This window comes from Solanum dulcamara, chromosome 1, assembly GCF_947179165.1.
Source record: "Solanum dulcamara chromosome 1, daSolDulc1.2, whole genome shotgun sequence".
Lineage (NCBI taxonomy): Eukaryota > Viridiplantae > Streptophyta > Magnoliopsida > Solanales > Solanaceae > Solanum > Solanum dulcamara.
The window spans coordinates 52,464,845-52,483,732 of record NC_077237.1 but is presented as its reverse complement, the minus strand read 5'-3'; the positions used below and the strand labels follow the sequence as shown (position 1 = coordinate 52,483,732).

Here is an 18,888-nt window from a genome sequence, read left to right as displayed (position 1 = left end):
TTAAAGTCATGTTTTATGCAAAGTTTGAAGATCTTATGTTTTACGCATTACAAGGTGTTATTGTATTCATGTTGGGTTGCTAGTCCATATACCTTGTCCTTTTCTATGCTAATAAATCTCATTCAAGGAAGAATGTTCCCAAGGGAGAGATTTTGTAAGACCCCGTACGTCAAAATATCAAAACAAAGGGATAATCCTTGAAAAAGGAAGGAAATCAGGTTCTATGACTTACTATAGAAGTCATAGAAGGACCTATGATTCATAGGACTGACTCGTAGGACTCACCATGATGCCTGAAAATTTGACCAATGAAAGAAGGGGTTATGAGTCCACTCGACGACTTTATAGGAGTTTTGACAAGTTGTTTCTCTTTGGAGACCATGAAATTTACAAGTTTTCAGACCCTGTAGGATGACTTGATTCCACAACTCATAAAGACGAGTCATAGAGGAACTTTTAAGGGTCAGTGCTCAAGGTCTTCCTCAGACCATGTAGGATGAGCCCATTCTATGACTCATAAATTAGTCTACGACTCGTAGAAATGAATCGTAAAAGAATTCTTGAGGGTCATTTCTTAGGGTCTTCCTTAAACCCTACAGGATGAGTCGTTCCTACAACTCGTTGACCCTTCTACGACCCATAGGAAGGAGTAATAGGTTTAGTCCCGCCCAAAAATTTTTAAGGGGCATTTTAGTCCTTTACCGTATTTTAACATCAAAGTGGTTATTTTGGGGACTGAATGAACCCTATATTAGGACCCTAAGATATTCTAATCCTCATTCTAACACATAGACTCAAAAAGCACAAATTCTATCTTGTCAAGTCTCCCCAGGGTTTCAAGCAAAAGTCTAGGGTTTCATTCATGGTTCTTCAAGTCTCCAACCTCATAGTTGCATTAGGGCCTTATTATCAAGGGTATGTGGATCTCATTCATGAGTTCTTCAACCCATGGAGTCCACGCATTTTCTAAACCTAGCAACTCAATTTCAAACGATAAATTACTAAGGGTTTTATATTATGATTTCAAATATGAAGATTTTAGATTATTTGAACTTTATGAGTTTGAATTGCAAGATTTGAATCCAAGATGAATGTTTATAAAAGCAATGTGTTTCTTATCAAGGGAGTCTTGTGAAATAAAAGTGTGATGAAATGATATGAATGAAGGATTCTTATGCAATAAAGACAATTCATGCATACTTGAATCACTAAAGGTTTTAAAGAGCTATTCTACCGGATGATGATTTAATGTCTAGAGTTATATGAATGCTTATGTTATTATGATATTGAAATGCTATTCCGTGGCATTTTACCTTGCACCAAATCTACCATGTAGATTGGGAATCGACCTAAGGGGTCCTTAAGTAAAAGTCTCATGTTGCATTAACTATGAGCCAACATAGGGTCTCTTATAGGCTATTTAGGCTAGTGGAGCCACAAATATCCCTTAAAGTTAAAGTTAAAGAATGAATGTAAAGATTGATAGAGCTCTACCCAGCAAGTAGTCTCTCTATGCCAACGTAGGGGATTATGTTGGATTTCATGTAATAGCTTACATGATCTTAAATGTTGGTGATGTTCATCTCCCACAAAGGATAGTTTTCAATGTTATTTGCTTAATTGATCATGCATGCATTGCACTATGTTCCATACTATATTATTTCTCTAATATTCTTCAATGATTTTGCATGCCTGCATTCTTATTACATTCAAAGCACTAATGCATAAGAATGAATGTAAAGATTGACGGAGCTCTACCCAGCAAGTAGTCTCCTTGTGCCAACGTATGGGATTATGTTGGATTCCATGTAATAGCTTGCATGATCTTAAATGTTGGTGATGGTCATCTCCCACAAAGGATAGTTTTCAATGTTATTTGCTTAATTGATCATGCATGCATTGCATTATGTTTTATACTATATTATTGTTGTAATACTCTTCAATGCTTTTGCATGCCTGCATTCTTAGTACATTCAAAGCACTAATGCATACTCTTTTGCATACATGATATCATAATGTAGGGATTGAAGTTGCTCCACATTCACCTCCATGTGTCTAGTTTAATCGTTGAAGGCTACTACTTTGGTGAGTTCCCATGTTTCATGAACAATATCCCTATTTCCTTCTAGCTTATGATTTGTATAAACGTTTGAATTTCCTTTCTAGTGCTTGTTCTTTTTTATGAGGGTGAGCTAGGGACATGTCTTAGCCCCCCCCCCCAAATATGTAGAAGGTATTGTTAGACATATATGTATGGTGATTTGAAGTCTATAATAAATCTACTTCTAAGATGCCCTCCCTTAGTCTCGTTCCCCTTTTTATTTCCTCTTATTTTCAAATGTATTTACCTATGAAAAGCTATATAAATGCTAAGAGGATTAGGTGAGGTACCTTTGGGTCCCTTATTTGCCGTGTCAAATCTAGGCCCCAGGCTTGGGTCATGACATTGAGGTACCTCTGGGTGTCTCATTCGTCGTGTCACACCTAGAGCTTAGGCTTGGGTTGTGACACTTAACCACGACTGAATCACAAACAAAAGTGTATACTAATAAAGGTTCAAACAATATCTCGGGACTAAAAATAAATTTCATAGTAAGACAAGGAGTAAAAAATAATAGAGTAGCACCCAGATCTAACAATGCATAAACATAAAACTTAAATACTTTCAATATACGTGTCACCACATCAGGCGTATCCTCTAACTCCGTACAAGTATGAAGGGCATAAATTCTCTTTTGGTACTGACCGCCACTGAAAGTAGTAGCACGCTGATTCGAAAAACATATAGCCGGAGCATGAGTCTGGGGTCTAGCAGCACTCCTACACTCCTTCGCTTGATGACCCGACTTTCCATACCTATATCATACATCCGATCCCCCTATGAATTCTCTCTTGTGGTTTCGCACACACTTCTTGCATAGAGGTATGACTTGACCATTTGGAGATCCTTCTTTTTCCTTAGGATTAGGCAACCTATCTTTAAATTTTGGAGTCAGAGTATTTGAAGAGTTTTGGCCAAAATACTTTTGAAGAAACTGAAGACAACCACCATTCTCAGTCTTAACCTGAGAGAAATTACCATCATCTGTTTTTAGCCCGCTTGGACTGCTTTCTAGAAACGTCTTTCAACTTTTCCTCCTTAATTTGCTTGGCATGTGTCATAAGTCTCGAAATACCTATCTCTTCAATATGCATGATAGGTCTACACTCCTTGACCACTAAATAGAACACACCTAAAACAAATTTGGTCATCTGATCCCTTGGAAAACTTTGTAAACTCTAGGGCATACTCCCTCACACTCATGTTACCTTGGTGAAATTGATGAACACTTGCACCTTAGCCTCCCTATACTCCAAAAGAAAGAATCGGTCAAGGAAAGCACCCTTAAGCTTATCCCAATCAATGAGACCATCATCACTACCTCTTTCATCTTCCCATTGATTATAACAAACCTGAGCAACCTCTTTGAGCTGATACGCCGCCAAGTTTTGTTTTTCCATTGGGCAAACAACCATGATGTCAATAATCTTACTCTACATAAATTCTTATAGGTCCTCTTACATTTTATAACCATGAAACTCAGGAGGGTTCATATGGGTAAAATCACAAACTCAGCTAGCCGTCGTACCCATATTTGGGTTCACAAGAGCTACCACCTCTCGGTTAACTTCATACCCCATTGCTTGTAAAAAAACTTGAAAAGCAGCTCAGAAATCTACATAAGACATTTGTTCATTCAAATGGTCATTTGGAGATTGTTTCTCCTCCTTAATGTCCCTTTGGACGGGGTTCCTTCATGGAGGCATATTTCTGAAATCACAAAGAGAAAGCGTTGGAGGCAGAATCCTTTGAGTTCAACTCTATCGCACAATGAGATCATGAAAGAAGTGATGTTTCTCCTAAACACCTCATATCCTCCTGTTTATAGATATGGCATGCTTCACACCGATGAATAAGACTCTACTTGATGCGACATACTACACTCCCTAAGACACTATAAGCCTTGCTCTGATACAAAGTTTGTCACGACCTAAGCTAGATCCTTGTTGTGAAACGATAATTAGAATCTCAAGGGAACCTAACCAATATTCTTAACATATCATTTATAAGCGTACATAACGTCATTAAGACAATAATTCAAGGCATAGATGTTGAAATAAAGTCTCAACATAAATGTCTTAATATAGGAGAACAAGTCTCAAACTCGAATAAAAGACAATAGAGACTCTATAACATCTAACATGCCTCTACTAAAATAGATGGGGGCATAAGACAAGTTCCTAAATCACCCATGACAACATAATAAAGTCATAAGGACGATAAAGATGAAAGTCTTGTCCTCGATGAATGAGGACTCACAAATAAAAGAAAGTAATACTGAGCTCTAGCCATGAGTGGGAGGTGCAAGATGATTGTTTGACCCTACATTATGATATAATGTAGAAAAAAAGGATGTTTTAATACATGGAATGCATTAAGTATGTGATAAGTATGGATGAACAATAAATATGAGACATAATCAATAAGAATCATGAGGTGCATGACGAATATCTTAATACATGAGTAAAACCATGAAAACCTTTAAACATCATAATCAGATGGTCAATGCATCAAAATATCATCATGATCACATTGTACATTTTCATATACCTAGATGTGGTATAAGATATTTAACCGACATATAAGACCATGTGGGCTATAACATGGAATCAGATGTGCCCCACATTAAGAAGGGGGAGGCTTTTTTTCCATGGTGGACTCTTTGATGGTAATTAGTCTAACTTTATGCTATATATGGATCCACTAGCTACATCATATTCACATATTAAACCTAGATGAGCAACACAGTCAGGGACTAAAGGTTTCTACTAGGATTCCCTTCGGTAGATACAATGGCTACCAGATCGAACCCCACCTTAAAGTCCTCTTGGTGTTTAGTAATTATCCCAATGGAACTTGATAAAAACATAGTCATTAACATCATTATGAAAGACATTAATAGATATCAATCCTTACCATAAGAAAATAATAGAATAGATCATTAACATGATTGATTCAGAATAATCCATGAGTTAGTAAGAACTACCTTTTCACCTGTTCAACATGATTGTGTAAGAACTACCTTATCACACCATAACTTCTTACTTCAAATTCTCTTGAAAAATCATTCATAATCTTTCATGAGCCATTCATAAGCTTCATAATCTTTCATTGAAATCCTTTGAAATTTATGATCATGATTCATTGGAAACATACTCGAAACTAGCATATAGCATAGGTATTTTAAATTCCACTTGAAATCATGCCATATAATATGAATTATGCATAATTTAATCAATAGTCATAAGATAATTTAACATTAAGAAGACCCGAAGCAAACTCTTAAAATTAGGGCTTTTTGAAGAAGAATTCATAAGAGATTTTGAGAAAAACCTCGGACTCCATGGTTGAAAGGCCCCCATGGATGAATTACCACATACTTTAAGTTTTAGAATCCCTAATTTTCTGTTGATTGGAGACTTGACTATAATTTCCATTTGAATTATTTGAGGAAGAAGAAGACTCTTGAGAGAATTCTTTTAGAGAGAGGATTTTATGTTTTGATTGTTAGGGTGAGAATGAGAGGGTTAGGAGAGATTAGGGTAGTTATTAGGATAGATTAAACCCCTAAAACTATTCATATTAATTAATGAAAACATAGAAAAAGACCTAAATACCTCTAACTTAAACTGAGTTGGCACCTGAATGTAAGACCCACCTTGGATCGTTAAGCCCACCATGGTCCATGGTGGTGGTTGTGGTGAGGGAATTGAAATTAGGTTTGGGGAGGTGACTACCACTAAGGCCATTACAACTTGTGGTTTCCACTACTAGTCGTGATCCCTCCCGTGGTACTCACCCTAAATTGAAGTCTGAGGAGGTGGGTTAGTAGATGTCACACGGCTCGTATGGATCCATTCGTGGTCCTTCCTCTAAAATTTCCATTTCACTAGTGCATCTTCACAGTTTCTCTGCACAGCTCATGAAGAGTACCACGTCTAATGAAAGGATCCATGAAGGACTATCTGGTGCCAAAAACTGAGATTTTCTGAAATACTTCCTTTGAACTCCATTTTCTAACTTTCCAACTTTTGGGGTCTTACACCCTTGATCCTTCGATATAAGATAAAAACCAATGACACTGTGATTTCAAATAGTTATGCAACACATTGAAGTCATGTTATCAATTCAACAAACACATGATGGGCGTGAACTCAAAAGACATTCAAATCAATTGGTGTTGTTAATATTCAATCCTTCGCATCCCTAATAACATTATACTACACTTATATGACTCAAAAATATTAACCAACAGCTATTAGATCACTCCACACCCTCATGTCTTGCAAAATACATCAATCAAAATAGGAAAAACTTGGACTCACGGTTTCCTATCACCGTCCCATGAGTCCTGCCCATAAAATGTAGCTAAAACATCAAGAACATCACATACTTGAGAGTAAGTCACTTAGTCATACCTTGATTGAAGAAAATACAATCCCTAAAGCTCATACTAACTATGTATAAGGGTTGTATCTTCAATCCAAAGAGAGAATTGAGTGACTTCTATGTTTTGTAATACCCCAAAATATTCTACCTTAGACTAAGCCAAAGAGCCTTGAGAAAAACCTGAGTTTTTGCATCGGAGGACTATTTCGAGTGTCATCTTTGACCAATACTAGCTTCTACATACCGTATGAGGGACTCGTAGGTCATTTCCTGACTTAGTGAACTCATGAGATTTTTATAACACTTCTACGGATGGCTTCTACGACCCATAACATTGGGAATGTTTGTAGGGGAGACCCTGAAGCCCAATTTTAGACCCCTTCCATAGGATTTTCCTATGACCCATAGATGGGACTCATAGACCTAACTCTATAATTCTAGTAGCCACTGTTTAGTGAACCTAGTTTCTAGGACTAGGCTCTATGACTCGTATGAGGGTCTATGACCTGTAGAAGGAACTATAGGCCCGATGCTCAAAGAACCTCAGTACCCTCTTATGAGTAGGGTTCACGACCCATAGAAGGGTTTATAATCATTAGAAGGGGGGGTCCACAGACCCAACCTTACAATTTCCACTAAGTCCAATTTTATGCCCCTAGTATCCACGATGGGTCTTCTACGACCTATATAAAGTTCTATGGTCTATAGGTCAACCCCGTACATGACCCAAATTTATTTTTAATGAGGGTTAGTTTGGTGTTTTTGTACCTTTCCAAACAAAAACCCTAAAATTTTGGGACTAAGTTAAGGCCCTTATCAGTACCGTGCAACATTTTGTCCCTCATTAATACTTCCAATAATTAGAAGAAGGATTAGAGAGGAGAAAAGCTAGGGTTCAAGCGTATTCATAGAGTTCGCTGAGTTTCTCCATGAACCTCATTATTCTAGGTATATAAGACTTATTATAGCATCAGAATATGTTCTTAATCATGCTCTACATCTAAATTCCATTATTACAGAATTCAAGTTTGATTTTTAATCCTATAATGTTAAGTTTTTGAGTGAGTTATGATGTTTTTTATTCAGTTCCATGTATATTCATTCCTATTGCGATTATTTCCATAATTGAATTTTTGAATTTGTTGTTCATGCATACATTCACATGAACCCTAGTTGGGTATTTACAATTGCTTCTCACTATGCATCATTTTTAGTTGATGAATGACGTATTTTCATGTCTTTTCTGGGAAGAGAGTTTTGAGTACATTATATTACTTGAGTTATGGAACTTCACATTACTGATTTTATGCATGATTTTTACCAAGTCTAAATGAGTTAGAGTATTAAACTAAGAAAGAGTTTGAAGGGACACGGGTAGTCTTAAATGCATATTCATGTTTAAGAAAAAACATAAATAGTTAAGAAGAGTTTGAGCTTATCAAAACTAAAGTCCAATGAGAATAATGAGATATATTATTGAGTGTTTTCACTCACCTGAGTATAGGTTCATTATTGCATATTTTTAGGAGTAGTATTGAACACCAATTTGGGTAAAGAGTTTAGATAACTCAAACCCCATAAACTACATATCCATCATTGAATAAGATCATGCCATTGGTTCGGACGACTCCTCACTTCAGTCTTTTATACATACTTTTATATAGATCCATGAGTTGAGCTTGTATCCCTTATCTTGGCAAGGTAATGGATGGCTCTAACAACATTATTAGTACATTGTATCATCATGCCACTCATATATATGGTTATCAGTTAGAGAAAATCTCCAAAAAAAGAAAATACTATATTAATTTGAGTTGCATTTGTCAATTTTACTTTATGGTAAAACATTGAGGTTTTTCATTAAACTTGCATGCTTTACTTTCAATACTTATTTCAATTTACCATCTAGTGAGTATGTTTCCTTTTAGCTATTTTGTATATCGTACATTCTATGTGCTGACACCTTTTGACCCTTGTCACGATCCAAGACTAGGGCCTAGACGTGACACGAAGAATGAGGAACCCGAAGATACCTCAACCATGCCTCTTAGCATTTGTTTATCCTTTCATAGGTAATGATAATAAATAAACAAGCAGAAAACAAAGGGAAAGAGGGACTATGGGGAATATCATAATAAGAACCATAATAGCCAAGTTTCAACATAAATATGTCCAACAATACCTTTAACCTTTAGATTTAGCTGTCACGACCCAACTACATAGGCCGAGAATGGTGTCCGATTAGGTCACCCATACGTACCCATAGCCCCACTGAGTATGTTAGCCGAATAAAAATATGAGGAAATCCAAAACAATCGCTAGAGAGCACACGAAAATAGATGTATCATACGAAGGTCGTTAAGGCCATCACGGAATATAAAGCCCAAAACATATATACAGAATCTACATAACAAGTCTACAGATCTCTACAGAATACTAGCCTAGTCATATAACGGGACAAGGCCCCATCGTACCCCTGAATAAACAAACATTTATATCAAATGACCAGTATCAAAAGTTAGGCTCCGGAACAGTGGAGCACTTCTAATATTGCTGAGTGGAAACCCTAAGCTGGTAGATCTCCAAAGTTAACATCTATACCTGCGGGCATGAAATGCAGCCCCCCGTAGAAAGGGGGGTCAATATGACATATGTACTGAGTATGTGAAGCATGGACTATAACAAGTAAATCCATTACCAGAATAGAAGGTGCAAAAGTGAGCTAAATACCCAGAATATCAAAATGTTTCTCATAACCACAAATAATGTATGCAGATAAACATATACCATATCCGGCCCCATTACGGGATGTGGTGAATAAAATGTGGTCGCCACCCCATCACTGGCGCTACAGCAAAGCATACATTAAGAGTAGAGAATATCTCCATAACAGATCATATCATATTAGATGGTCATATTAGATCATATCATATCATATGTGTACATGGCACATCATAACTCCACAAATCCCATGTACAGGTCGTACCTGCCCCCTAACATTGGGGCACGGCAAACAATGTAGAGAAGTATGCGCGATAACAAAACCTGGCCCGGGCTCAGTGAAGGAAACATTGAGGCATCCACGAGTGGAGTAGTGAAAAACTATATGCAATTTAAATCATATTTGAGACTCGGCGGAATAATCAAAATGAGCTTTTATTCAAAATTGAGAGAAAAGTCATATCAAGTGCCTTTTGAAAGTCACTATAGACTATATCAAAATAGAACTTCTGGGAATCATATATATGTATTAAGGCATAACAAAATATCTTTTGGAAGTTGAGAAATTGGCCATCCTAGTGGCTTTAAGAATAGGAACTTCTTTGGAATCATATGAAAGTAATATACTTGCTTCGTAAAAACCATGCCAAAAAGGGAGATTAGCTTTGTTTACTTATGTCAAATCATGCTACAAGAAGGAATAAGATTTACATACTTATGCCAAATACATTCTAAAAGAAAGTATAAGACTTACATACATTTGCCAAAACATGCCAAAAGAAGAAAATGTTAGCTTTACATACCTGTTACGGGTTACTTTTTATCCCGTTCATCTCGTCGTTCTTTAAACCTAAGTAACATAAAAGAAATATGAGTATTAACATCCGTTGTCTTTCCATCACCTTAGGCTACACACGAGTATTTGTAGAACTCATCCCCTCGCTCGCCTTCTCGACTAGTTCCCTAACTAGTTAAAGAGTTAACGAAAATCGGGCAGCATTCCCCTATAATGTGCCCTATCTGAATTTCCAATTATACTCCTAATAGCTACAGCCAACCAACAAAAATAACCTGCAGCATATATATATATATACAATTCACATCAATCTTATACCACATAAACTCCAAATTACTCGCTCGAAACCACGATACCAAAATAAGAATTCTAGTTTCCATTTTGCAAAACCTTTAACCATATGAAGCGGGGGTGTCGTGTGGCTACAACCAGAAGCTCCCCCACCTATTTTAGGACATATTTAGGCCCTCAAACACACACCACACACATGCAGCCACACACCACAAGCACAACACCTTGCTTCGACTATAATTTAACTATAGCGACTCCAATTTGGTTTATTTCGAACGTCGAGCATATTTATGGAATTTTCATATTTATAGACACTTACACAATGTGTAATACACTTCATAAAAACACCATAAACTCCAAATTGAAAGAAAAACCCTTACCTTAACCTAAACTCGTCAAACTCGCCAAAACTATCAAAACGTGAATTCTGGACAGCCTACTGTCTTGTATTGTCTCTTAGTTTCGAAGGGGTAATTGAGGGAAAAAAGATTTTTGGCCTCAATTAAAGTTATATACATGTTTATTAGGGTCGCATATAATTTAGAATCAACCCTACAACAATTCTATACCAAAAGATATGTCCTAAATACCAACAGCAGCCCGTGTAGGATTTCCGAAATGAAATCTGGACAGCACCTCACCTATACTTCATCATCCTTTTTTGAGAAGATAAAAGCAAAACTGGGTTTTATAGTATAAATAAAAGTTATAGCCCTCGTTCCAAAACATCTTGAATCACTCGAAATGAAGCTTTACACAAGGAGTTATACTATTATTACTAACAACAGTCTCATTCCAAAAATGGGTTTGTTGACAAGAACGAGAACCTCCTAGAAACCCCAACTATAAATTTTATGTTGTTAAACACCGTGGCTTAACCGAAGAATACCTTAAATAATTAATTCACAGAATGAAATCGGAGGGCTTACCTTGCTTAACCAAATCCATAGCTCTCTCTCCCTGTTCTCCAAGTTTTTCTCCAATTTTTTTTTAAGTGTAAAGATGCTGAAAAGTGAGTTGATCCAGAAATACACATGTATATATATGTATCCTTAAGTGGGGACAGATGGCATCCCCTAGGGGTGACACATGGCAGCTTCCTAGGGCGCTACCTCAATCATGTATCCAATCCAAAGCTGCCACATGGCAGCATGGGGTCCACCCAAGCTGCTGCATCACCTACTTGACCCTAAGTAGGTGCATCACCTGCCTGTCTAAGTAGGTGCATCACCTACTTACTTCGAGTAGGCGCGTCATTTCCTTATTTCTCTTTCATGAGCTCGTAATCTCATCTTACTTCAAGAGCCTGTGTATTCCTTGCTACTTAAGCTCGATGTATACTCAAGTAGCTTACTATGTAAAATGTCCCAAGTAATAGCTTTCACAAGTAAGTCAAGTCCTACGACTCACTATTTGACCTCCAACTTCTTCTGGTTTCTTATGACCCTATTTCTAATCTTCTCTATTATGGAGTATCTCCTTCTCCTTTCCTTAGGATTATTTGATAGAGTTATAGATTATCCAACTCACATGACGACTTCTACGAAACTTAAGAGCCTTCCTAGAAATTTAAGAAGCTTAAGAAGTATTCCAAGGTACCAAAGTATGGGGTATAACATCCTTCCCCCCATTAGAACATTCGTCCTCGAATGTGAACCAAAACCTTCCTCCGGATCTTATACCGACTATATGGAGAATTCCTCTATCCCGTTGCCATAACATATACTTTCATCAAGCAATCAATATCAGAGTTCCAAAGGTTAGGATTACTTGTAGACGTAGGGAATAGGTACAAATACTTGTGTTTCATTTCCTCTTTCGCTTCCCAGGGGGTCACCCATTGTAGTACTACTCTCACCCAAGCACGCTTAACTTCAGAGTTCTGATGGGATCCGGTGCGTTAGTGCAAGTATGATCACATCTAACCCTTATGGGATCTCGTTTAAAGTTTAAGCGTTCCCATTTACATATGATAGCGTCAGTTGATTTTCTCTTACGCTTGTACTTCTCTTGTCTATTTCCCCCCCTTTAGGGTGTATCCATGTGATTGTCTATTTGTGTTATACCTTATGCCCTTATTTCCAATTTTCAAATGCGTAAGATTCCTTTCTAATACCTTTGGTATACCACACCATATCTATGCCTTCCTTTATACCACCCATACCTTTAGTTGCCTATGTACGATATCTTAACATACTCGTGAGGTGCTAATCCAATCTAATCGTTGGTACTCGAGTCACGTATACATAATACATCTTTATGCTTCATGAGATTTCATCTTTGTCGTGCACCCGATGCTCACTTTGTCAACAGCATATTGAGCTTGCCTTAATACTAGGTTTACCTTGACACCATATTGTTGTACTACCCCAGTAAATCTATGAATATACATTCTCCTTTTTCTCCATCCTCGTATTTAGTTACTTATGTCTATCTTGGGTGCCTCTGTTAGAACTTCCTTATTATTCCTTACTTATTCTCATAATGACGTTCATTATATTCACATTGTATCATGTTCGCATTTAGTCCCATAGTATAACACTGCTTGACCTTCTTCACGATTCTTAGTATGGGTTACCTACCCTTCTTAGTTAGTCTTATCCATAATATCTCACAAGCTGTCTTATTAACACTTCACTTCCGTCACAATTCTTTTTCCCTTGTACTCTTGTCTTAATCATACTATTACTTCTTTCAACTATAACTCGTCATCGTTTATCCCTGTGTATCAATTCAGGCGATGCCTTAATATATTGTTTTATCCCGATCTATCAATCTTCTCTAAATCATCTTCTTTGGCTTATAAGTCTTTTCCAATTTTGTTCTACTATACCAGTATCTACCTCCTAGTTTCTATTGCCATCAATTTAGCAATTAACTCATTTCTCGAGGTCATCTATACTCTAGCTTAATCAAATCTCATCATTGTTGTGGGTACAACCTTTCAAAACATACTACAACCCTGTATCTCATTATCTTCTTATTTCTACGAAAATTTGGACAGAGTTTCCTTTGTATTTCTTACTATATCAACACCTACACGCAGAAAATGCCAATAGTACCTCATATGGCACGCATGTATATATATTCAGATCATTTCATATTGCATCCACACAGGGCGCCCAATATTAACAGTATGAAAATGGACTTACCTCATCTACCCGACTCAAACTGCACTTGTTACCCTACCCTGTCTACTTTTCCTTTCTATTTTTAACTTTACATGTCAATCGTACTTCAATACCTCACCTGACATATATCTTCTATTCCTTTGCTTACCTGTATACTTTGTAACTTCCAATATCGGCGGTCACCTTCTTCTATCAATATTGTCCTTCTACTAAAACCATATGTTAGTATGAGGAATTTCATTCCCTATAACTCGGCTCTATCGCACGATCTTAAATATAAAAGAAAGGTAACATCCTAAATATCCTGTAGCCTCCTGTTTATAAATGTGGTGTACAACTCACCGATAAACAAGACTTTACTAGACACGGTCTATAGATACTCCAAGGATGAACTGCTTTGATACCACTTTTGTCACGACCCAACTCCGTAGGCCGTGACTGGTGTCCGATTAGGGCACCTATATGTACCCTTACCCCACTGAGTATGTTAGCCGAATAAACATATGAGAAAATAAAAAAAATCTCTAAAGAGAGAACAAAAATAGATGTAGCATACGAAGGCCATTAAGTCCATCACGAAATATAAAGCCTAAAACATATATACAGAACCCACATAACAAGTCTACAGACCTCTACAGAATGCTAGCCTAGTCATATGATGGGACAGGGCCTTGTTGTACCACTGAATAAACAAACATTTATATCAAATGACCAGTATCAAAAGTTAGGCTCTGGAACAGTGGAGCACTTCCAAAATTGCTGAGTGGAAACCCTAAGCTGGGAGATCTCCAAAGTTAACATCTTTACCTGCAGGCATGAAATGTATCCCCCAAAGAAAGGGGGTTCAGTACGACATATGTACTGAGTATGTAAAGCATGGACTGTAACAAGTAAATCCATTACCAGAACCGAAGGTGCAAAAGTGAGTTAAATACCCAGAATATCAAAATGTTTTTCATAAAGACAAATAATGTATGCAGATAAACATATGCCGTATCCGAACCCATTATGGGACCCGGTGAACAAAATGTGGTTGCCACCCCGTCACTGGAGCCACAGCACAACATACATCAAGAGTAGGGAATATCTCTGTAACAGATCATATCATATCAGATGGTCATATCATATCATATCATATCATATGTGTACATGGCATATCATAACTCCACAAATTCCATGTACAGGTCATACCTGCCCTCTCACGTCGGGGCACGGCGAACAATGCAGAGAAGTACGCACGATAACAACACCTGGCCCAGGCTCGGTGAAGGAAACATTGAGGCATCCATGAGTGGAGTAGTGAGAAACTATATGCAATTTAAATCATATTTAAGACTCGACAGAATAATCAAAATGAGCTTTCATTCAAAATTGAGAGAAAAGTCATATCAAGTACCTTTTGAAAGTCACTATAGACTATATAAAAATAGAACTTCTGGGAATCATATATATATATCAAGGCATAACAAAATATCTTTTTGAAGTTGAGAAATTGGCCATCCTAGTGGCTTTAAGAATAGGAACTTCTTTGGAATCATATGAAAGTCATATACTTGCTTCGTAAAAACCACGCCAAAAAGGGAGATTAGCTTTGTATACGTATGTCAAATCATGCTAAGAGAAGGAATAAGATTTACATACTTATGCCAAAGACATGCTAAAACAAAGTATTAGCCTTACATACATATGCCAAAACATGCCAAAAGAAGAAAACGTTAGCTTTACATACCAGTTACGGGTTATTTTTTATCCTGTTCGTCTCATCGTCCTTTAAACCTAAGTAACATAAAAACAATATGAGTATTAACAACCCTTGTCTTTCCATCACATTAGGCTACACACGAGTATTTGTAGAAATCATCCCCTCGCTCGCCTTCTCAACTAGTTCCCTAACTTGTTAAAGAGTTAACGAAAATCGGGCAATATTTCCCCTATAATGTCCCCTATCCGAATTTCCAATTATACGCCTAATAGCTATATAAAACTAACAACAATAACCTTCAGAATATATATATACAATTCACATCAATCTTATACCACATAAACTCCAAATGACTCGCTCGAAACCACGTTACCAAAATAAGGTTTCTAGTTTTCATTTTGCAAAACCTTTAACCGTACGAAGCGGGGGTGTCGTTTGGCTATAACCAGAAGCTCCCCCACCTCTTTTAGGACATATTTAGTCCCTGAAACACACACCACAAAACTGCAGCCACATACCACAAGCACAACACCTTGCTTCGACTATAATTTAACTATAGCGACTCCAATTTGGTTTGTTTGAAACATCGAGCATATTTATGGAATTTTCATATTTACAGACCCTTAGAGAATGTGTAATACACTTAATAACAACACCATAAACTCCAAATTGAAAGTAAAACCCTTACCTTAACCTAAACTCGTCAAACTCTCCAAAACTATCAAAATGTGAAGTCTGGACAACCTACTGTCTTGTATTGTCTCTTAGTTTTGAAGGGGTAATTGAGGGAAACAAGATTTGTTTCCTCAATTAAAGTAATATACATGTGTCTTAGGGTCGCATACAATTTTGAATCAACCCTACAACAATTCTATACCAAAAGATATGCCCAAAATACCAACAACATCCTGTGTAGGATTTCCGAAATGAAATCTGGGCAGCACCTCACCTATAATTCATCATCCTTTTTCGAGAAGATAAAAGAAAAAATGGGTTTTTATAGTATAAATAAAAGTTATATACCTATGAAATATATTTCCAAAACATCTTGAATCACTCAAAATGAAGCTTTACGCAAGGAGTTATACTATTATTACTAACAACAATTTAATACCAAAAACGGGTTTGTTGACAAGAACGAGAACCTCCTAGAAACCCCAACTTTAAATTTTATGTTAAACACCATTTATTAACCGAAGAATACCTCAAATAATTAATTCACAGAATGAAATTGGAGGGCTTACCTTGCTTAACCAAATCCGTAGCTCTCTCTCCGTGTTCTCCAAGTTTTTCTCCAATTGTTTTTAAGTGTAAAGATGCTGAAAAGTGAGTTGATCCAGCAATACACATGTATATATATGTTTCCTTAAGTGGGGACACATGGCATCCCCTAGGGGTGACACATGGCAGCCTCCTAGGGCCTTACCTCAATCATGTATCCAATCCAAAGCCGCCACATGGCAGCGTGGGTTCCACCCAAGCTGCTACATCACCTACTTGACCCTAAGTAGGTGCATCACCCACATGTCCAAGTAGGCGCATCACCTACTTCGAGTAGGCGCGTCATTTCCTTATTTCTCTTTCGTGAGCTCGTAATCTCATCTTACTTCAAGAGCCTGTGTATTCCTTGCTACTTAAGCTCGATGTATACTCAAGTAGCTTACTATGTAAAATGTCCCAAGTAATAGCTTTCACAAGTAAGTCAAGTCCTACGACTCACTATTTGACCTCCAACTTCTTCCGGTTTCTTATGACCCTATTTCCAATCTTCTCTATTATGGAGTATCTCCTTCTTCTTTCCTTAGGATTATTTGATAGCGTTATAGATTATCTGGCTTACATGACGACTTCTACGAAACTTAAGAGCCTTCCCAGAAACTTAAGAAGCTTACGAAGCATTCCAAGATACCAAAGTATGGGGTGTAACATTAGCAGGGACTAAGACAAGTCCCTAGATTATCCTCAATCAACATTGAATATCATGGCATTATAAATGTCTAGGTCTCAACATATCATAAGATCAAAAGAGGAGGAATATTTTTCCCGAAATATGAGAACTCACCAAATAGTAGCCTTCAACGATCCCAACTAGTAGTGTGGAGGAGAGTGAGTAGATACGCAGGTCCCTAAATGGTTATATCATGTAGGAAAAATATTATGTGTTAGTAATTTGAATGTACTAAGTATGTAGGCATGCAATATAATAGAAAACATTAAGACATTTATAAAGTAAAGTACATGAGTGAGTGCATGCATAGGTAATAAAGTAAATAGTATTTGAAACATTAATTTGTGCGAAGATGACTATAAACGACATTAAAATCATGTGAGCTATAACATGAAATCCTATATAGCCCTCTACATTGGAAGGAGAGAATACTTGCCAAGGTAGAACTCCATCAACATTCATTTCTTTTAATAATAAATTGCCATTTGTGGACCCACTAGCTTAGCCTACAAGGGCTCCTATGTTGGGATATAGTTAATGAAACATGAGGTTGCTACTAGGATTCCCTTACTGAACCTCACTTGAAGCCTTATTTGGTGTTAAGTCAAATCCCAAGGAATAATATAACATAGTAGCATAAACATACATATAGTTTGAGACGTAAAATCATCATTTGGTAGAATAGCTCCTTAAAACCTTTAGTTGATCAATTATGCGACAATTGTCCTTATCGCACAAAAAATCCATTAACTTAGGTGAGAATTCTTTTATTGAAAAGACTCCCATAATTATAGTCATTAGATTTCATATATATTTAATTGGTGTCCATAATCTTCAAGTCATACTTTAATTAAAATACAATAAAACTAGGTGGGTTAAAGTCAATTTAACCCTCCAACATATATGTAATTCTAATCATGCATAAACACTATACAATTCATCTGTTAAAATCATGCTTAAAATTAATCACCTTTAACTCAAGAACCTTTGAGGAACTTAGTAGAGAAAATATTATATTCAATCAATCCATGCTTTTAAACAGAAAATTAGAGTAAAACATAATAAATCATTACTTGAAATAAATAACTTAGTTTGAGACGGGTTTTGGGCTCCATGGTGGAAGAACTCATGGATAAAGACCCACACACCTTGATAGATTTTTACCTTGAGAATGGAGGAGGAGACTTGATCTTTCTTGAGGAAACCCTAGAATTTTGCTTGGGAATGGTGGAACCCTTGAGAAGATTCTTGAGAGGAAAGGGTTTTTTGTATAGGGGATTTAATGTGAGAATGAGGGGTTTGGGAAGGCTTAGGGTCACTACATAGGGTAGATTTTGTCCCAAAATGGCCATACTTTACTGATAAAATGTCAGAAAGGACTAAAATACCCCTTTTAAAACTAGTCAGAACAGACCTTACGAATGGTCCTTACGATTCACAGGTCCTTCTATGACTCATAAGAAGGACTCATCCTGCAGGGTTTGAGTAACCTCTGAGGACTAAGTCTCTAAAGTTTCTCTATGACTCGTTCTTACAAGTCATCGACTTTATTATGAGTCATAGACCTGAGTCATTTTGATGGTCCTGAAAACCTAAAAAGCTTGAGTCCTGAAGTGCTTTGATGAGTCTTTTCTATGACCCGTCTTGCCTTTTACAAGTCGTAACCTTGACTCGTGGTTCAGTTAATCGATTTCCAACCTTAACATAAGCCCTATGAAAAGTTTTTCCTTCGTTTTGACTTTTCAACTTACGGGATCTTACAATATCCCCCCTTGGGAACATTCATCCTCGAATGAGATTCGACTAGTA

The 18,888-nt window shown here is 36.9% G+C and overlaps 1 pseudogene; it reads right to left on the bottom strand.

Moving 5' to 3' along the window:
* Positions 1-12,103: 12,103 nt before the first annotated feature.
* LOC129904236 (5S ribosomal RNA) lies at positions 12,104-12,221 on the bottom strand (annotated as a pseudogene).
* Between the last annotated feature and the right edge of the window lie 6,667 nt (positions 12,222-18,888).